The sequence below is a fragment of the Cebus imitator genome, unplaced genomic scaffold (assembly GCF_001604975.1).
Source record: "Cebus imitator isolate Cc_AM_T3 unplaced genomic scaffold, Cebus_imitator-1.0 Scaffold129, whole genome shotgun sequence".
In the NCBI taxonomy this organism is placed as follows: domain Eukaryota; kingdom Metazoa; phylum Chordata; class Mammalia; order Primates; family Cebidae; genus Cebus; species Cebus imitator.
In genome coordinates this window covers 1,197,954-1,204,093 of record NW_016107444.1, presented here as the reverse complement: position 1 = coordinate 1,204,093, position 6,140 = coordinate 1,197,954, and the positions used below count along the sequence as shown (strand labels likewise).

The following is a 6,140-nucleotide window of genomic DNA, read 5'->3' as shown; positions in this document are numbered from 1 at the left end:
TTCTCTGTTGCCCAAGCTGGAGTAGAGAGGCACAATCTCAGCTCACTGCAACCTCCGCCTCTCAGGTTCAAGCAATTCTCCTGCCTCAGCCTCTTGTGTAGCTGGGACTACAGGCACATGCCACCATGCCCAGCTAATTTTTGTATTTTTAGTAGAGAGGGTGTTTCACTATGTTGCCCAGACTGGTCTCGAACTCCTGGGCCTAAGGGATCCACCCACCTTGCTTCCCAAAGTGCTGGGATTACAAGCATGAGCCACCGCCCCTGGCCTATTACTGTTTTATTAAAAACAGGGTCTCGGCTGCCGCCAGGAGCCCTTTACTGTCAGCCATGGTCAACCCCACCGTGTTCTTCGACATGGCCGTTGATGGTGAGCCCTTGGGCTGTGTCTCTTTTGAGCTGTTTGCAGACAAGATTCCAAAGACAGCAAACTTTCATGCTCTGAGCACTGGAGAGAAAGGATTTGGCTTTAAAGTTTCCTGCTTTCACAGAATTATTCCAGGGTTTATGTGTCAGGCACTGGTGGCAAGTCCATCTACGGGGAGAAATTTGATGATGAGAACTTCATCATAAAGTATACAGATCCTGGCATTTTGTCCATGGCAAATACTGGACTCAACACAAATGGTTCCCAGTTTTTCATCTGCACTGCCAAGACTAAGTGGCTGGATGGCAAGCATGTGGTCTTTGGCAAAGTGAAAGAAGGCATGAATAGGCCGGGCGCGGTGGCTCACGCCTATAATCCCAGCACTTTGGGAGGCCGAGGCGGGTGGATCACGAGGTCAAGAGATCGAGACCATCCTGGTCGACATGGTGAAACCCCGTCTCTACTAAAAATACAAAAAAAAAATTAGCTGGGCATGGTGGCGCGTACTTGTAATCCCAGCTACTCAGAAGGCTGAGGCAGGAGAATTGCCTGAACCCAGGAGGCGGAGGTTGCGGTGGGCCGAGATCGCGCCATTGCACTCCAGCCTGGGTAACAAGAGCGAAACTCCGTCTCAAAATAAAATAAAATAAAATAAAAAATATTGAAAAAAAAAAAAAGAAGGCATGAATATTGTGGAGGCCATGGAGCTCTTTGGGTCCAGGAATGGCAAGACCAGCAAGATTATCATTGCTGACAGTGGACAACTCTAAAGTTTGATTTGTGTTTTATCTTAACCACCAGACCATTCCTTCTGCAGCTCAGGCAAGCACCCCTCCACTTCATTTGCTCAGAGTATCCTAGAATCTTTATGCTTTCGCTGCAGTTCCCTTTGGGTTCCATGTTTTTCTTGTGCCCTTCCATGCCTACCTGGATTGCAGAGTTAAGTTTATAATTATGAAATCAAAACAAAACAAAAAAACCGGGTCACACTCTGTTACCTAGGCAGGAGTACAGTGGCCCGATCATGGCTCACAACAGCCTCGAACTCCTGGGCTCAAGCGATCCTCCCGTTTCAGCTTCCCGGGCAGCTGGGACTACAGACACACACCACCATGCCAGGCTAACTTTTATTTTTATAGAGACGGGAGTTTCTTGTGCCCAGGTAGATCTGAAACGCCCGGCTTCAAGCAGTCCTCCCACCTGGGGTTCCCAAATTGCTGGGATTACAGGCGTGAGCCATCATGGCCAGCCGCCCCCAGTTTTGATAGCTAAAGTTAACGTGAGTGACGATGTTATAACGCCTTACAAATAGGAAGCCCTGGCAACCCCTGTAGGGACATTTGGTGATTTTTTTTCACCAGCAACCAAAATTGCGTCTCCGAATGAGCTCTCTTTCACAGAATGTACTTGGAGCCAGGTCCTAGAATAAGTCCCTGAGGAAAGAGGCTGAGTTGTTCTGAGTTCCTGGCACCCTGCACTGCGAAGGAATACTCAACAGGCGTTGGTAATGTGTTAATGGACAGAGGGACGCACAGGTCGAATGCTCCTCGTAGGCTCCGGCCCCGCCTCCCATCCGCTCAGCGGCTCGCGCTTCCACTCCGTCATCCATCGCTCGGCGCTCATCCCTTCTCAGTGGGCCTGCTCTGCGCTTTCCATCGAGCGTCTCGGCCATCACGCGCCTGCGCCTTTGGGCTGTCAGTCAGAGGCGGCGTGTGGAGCGCTGGGAGCGGTTGTGGCGTGCGGGGAACTGAGGTATAGCTGTGACTTCTGCCCTGCCAGGCCGCGCACGAGCTAGCTGACCCCGGTGAGCAGCGCGGTGGGGCCACTCATCTGAGGGAGGCGGGCTTGTCGAACTGGGCCGAGCTGGACCTGAAAGGGTAGGAAGGGGTTGCTGAGCCCCGAAGTCGCCAACTTGACTCCCTACTCCACCCGACCGTGTGTCTGTGTCCGAAGGAGAGAGGAGGTTGGTGGAGAATCCGAGCCAACCACCTGATGCAACAGATGGAGAAACTAAGTTTCTAATCTCAGCCACTCGAGGGCGTGAGGCAGGAGAATCGTTTGAACCCAGGAGGCAGAGGTTGCCGTGAGCCGAATTCACGCCACTGCACTCCAGCCTGGGCAACAGTGAGACTCCGTTTCAAAAAAAAAAAAAAAGAGAGAAAGAAAGAAAGAAAGAAAAAGAAAAGAAAGAAACGAAGTTTCAGGGAGGGGAGGTTCTGTTCAGATTCACAGCGAGTGAGCACTAGACCTGGCACCAGGCGCCTTTAGCATTGTGCCTGCACTTTTTCATCCTAAGTCCCTCATTCATTTATTCAGCCTTCCTTTAGTTGTTTGGATGCAGGGCAGTGAACAAGGAGAAATGCAGTGAGATCTCTGCCTTCAGGTAGCGCATGTGGAATGACAAACCAATTCTGATGCAGTTTTCTTACGTGTTTGCAACTGGAAAAGGCATGAATGCTATGATGCAGGCATGTCTGAGATGCTGTGACCACCCGCTCTAAAGCTTGGGAGGCAGCGAGACTGGTTGCCATGATTCCCATCACCCATAATCGTGGCAGTGACATGAGCATTTGACAGTCTGCCTGGTATCATGATTAATTATGTTCATGATAGCTATTCATGTTTCCTAGGTTGCCTTTCTTCACACAGGGCCTCCTTGAGAGCCGGAACCTCAGTTCCTAGTGACCTGGGTTCTAGTGCCCTTGTGCACTATTTGAGTTTGACTCTTAGACATTTGTGAAGTTCACAGGTCCTCGTTCCATGCTGATTTCTGGCATCTAACTGGGAATACAGTGATGATCCACACACAGTCCAAGAAAGTCACTCTTAAATAGACTGTTGTACAGACATTTAAGAGACATCAATGTTACACTTAAGTAGACATTTTAACACATATGTGCAATGAAACCCTGTAAAGGCTGAGATAATCTGCACATGGCAGAGTGGAAGCACTTTGGGGAAAGGAGTCACTTCTGGAGGGATGGGGAGGGTTAGGAATGGCTTTGTAGACAAGAGGATTCTTGAGCTATCTTCAAAGGGTAGTAGATGATTACTAGACATAAGAGAAAGGCAGACTAGGAAGGAACAGTAGCAGTGCAGAGACCAGAATTATGAAGCAGCATGATTCAGTTAGTACAGAATCCCTGATCTAGTCTCTGTCTAATAAAGCAACTGCTTATATTGTGCTTCTCATAGGATGGACATTATTTTGTCTGCTTTACATAGAATAACGAATTTAATCTTTTTTTTTTTTTTTTTTTGAGACGGAGTCTTGCTCTATTGCCTGGCTGCAGTACAGTGGCCCAATCTTGGCTCACTGCCACCTCCGCCTCCTGGGTTTCAGCGATTCTCCTGCCTCAGCCTCCCAAGTAGCTGGGACTACAGATATCCGCCACCACACCCAGCTGATTTTTGTATTTTTAGTAGAGATGGGGTTTCACCATATTGGCCAGGATGGTCTCAATCTCCTGACCTCATGATCTGCCTGCCTCTGCTTCCCAAAGTGTTGGGATTACAGGCGTGAGCCACCAAGCCCGGCCTGAATTTAATCTTAACAATAACTCTGTGAAGTGAAACTATAATTATCCCCATCTTATAAAATGCAAAAAACTGAGGCATAGAAAAGTTATGTAGTTTGCCATAGTTCGCACAGCTAATAATAAATAGTAGAGCTAGAATTCAGACCTAGGCATTCTGGCTCTAGGGTCTATGAACCTAACCACTGGGCTTCCTTCTACAAGCTGAGGACACTGGGAGTTTTATTTTTTTTTTTATTTTTTATTTTTTTTTTGAGACGGAGTTTCACTCATGTTACCCAGGCTGGAGTGCAATGGCACGATCTCGGCTCACCGCAACCTCCGCCTCCTGGGTTCAGGCAATTCTCCTGCCTCAGCCTCCTGAGTAGCTGGGATTACAGGCACGCACCACCATGCCCAGCTAATTTTTTGTATTTTTAGTAGAGACGGGGTTTCACCATGTTGACCAGGATGGTCTCGATCTCTTGACCTCGTGATCCGCCCACCTCGGCCTCCCAAAGTGCTGGGATTACAGGCTTGAGCCACCGCGCCCGGCCAACACTGGGAGTTTTAAATGTCAGGCTTCTGATCACACCACTTATGAGTGGTAGAATCATAACTCAAACTCTTCTTTTGACTCTTATTTTTTGAGACAGGGTCTCACTATGTTGCCCAGGCTAGAATGCAGTGGTGTATAGCCTTGACCTCCCAGGCTTAGGTGATTCTCCCACCTCAGCCTCCAGGGTATCTGGGACTATAGGCATGCACCATCACGCCTGACTAATTTTTTGTATTTTTTATAAAGATGGGGTCTTGCCATGTTGCCCAGGCTGTTCTGGAATTCCTGGGCTCAAGCGATCCTCCCATCTTGGCTTCCCAAGGTGCTGGGAGCATGAGTCACTTTTTTTTATTTGAGACTCAGCCTCTCTTTTGTCCGCCAGGCTGGAATGCAATGGCATGATCTCGGCTCACTGCAACCTCCACCTCCCAGGTGCAAGCAATTCTCCTGTCTCAGCCTCCCGAGTAGCTGGGATTACAGGCATCTGCCACTACACCCAGCTAATTTTTGTAGTTTTAGTAGAGATGGGGTTTCACTGTGTTTGCCAGGGTGGTCTTGAACTCCTGACCTCAGGTGATTCACCCACCTTGGCCTCCCAGAGTGCTGGGATTACAGGCGTGAGCTACCACTCCCAGCGCATTTTTCGACTCCTCTTTTTTTGAGATGGAGTCTTGATCTGTCACCCAGGCTGGAGTGCAGTTGGTACCATCTCAGCTCACTGCAACTTCTGCCTCTGGGGTTCAGGCGATTCTCCTGCTTCAGCCTCCCGAGCACCTAGGATTACTGGTTCTCGCCACCATGCCTGACTAATTTTTAAAATATTTTTAGTAGAGACGGTTTCACCAGGCTGCTCTTGAACTCCTGACCTCAGATGATCCGCCCACCTCGCCTCCCCAAGTGCTGACATTACAGGTGTAAGCCACCATGCCCTGCCCATCCTTTGACTCTTAAGGGTCCAGTGCCCTTCATGGTAACATTAGATGTGGTGAACGTTATATAACGCCAAAGTGAAATTAAATTCCAGTCTGAGGCAATGCTTGCTAGAATCAAAATGACCATATCTTTACATTTTGAATGTTATGCAAGAGCCTTCACTTTGCGCCTTGGGTATAGTAGGTGATAAGTGCTGCATGTTAGATGTTGATGTGTATGGGGGGGTCCAGGAGTGATTATAATTATAGTAAAGTTGCAACATTATTTGGCAATTTGATGTCCAATAGATTCTTTCTTTTGAATGTTACATTTTAACATTTATTTTTAAAATTGCATCATTATTGTAAATCAGAGAAGAGTACTTTTAGTTTAAATCATTAAAGACTGGTCAGGCGCGGGGGCTCATACCTCTAATCCCAGCACTTTGGGAGGCCCAGGGAGGAGGCTTGAGACCAGGAGTTTGAGACCAGCCTGGGCATCATAGTGAAACCTCATCTCTATAAAAAATTAATTTAAAGAATTAGCCAGGCGGCCAGGCACAGTGGCTCATGCCTGTAATCCTAACACTTTGGGAGACCGAGGCGGGTGGATCACCTGAGGTTGGGAGTTCGAGACCAGCCTAACCAACATGGAAAAACCCCGTCTCTACTAAAAATACAAAATTAGGCAGGCGTGGTGGCCCACGTCTGTAGTCCCAGCTACTTGGGAGAAGCTCAGGCAGGAGAATCGCTTGAACCTGGGAGGCGGAGGTTGCAGTGAGCCGAGAT

The 6,140-nt window shown here is 48.4% G+C and overlaps 1 pseudogene; it reads left to right on the top strand.

Annotated features, from left to right (window-relative positions):
- Positions 1-329: 329 nt before the first annotated feature.
- On the top strand, positions 330-1,136 carry LOC108312860 (annotated as a pseudogene).
- The last annotated feature ends 5,004 nt before the right edge of the window (positions 1,137-6,140 follow it).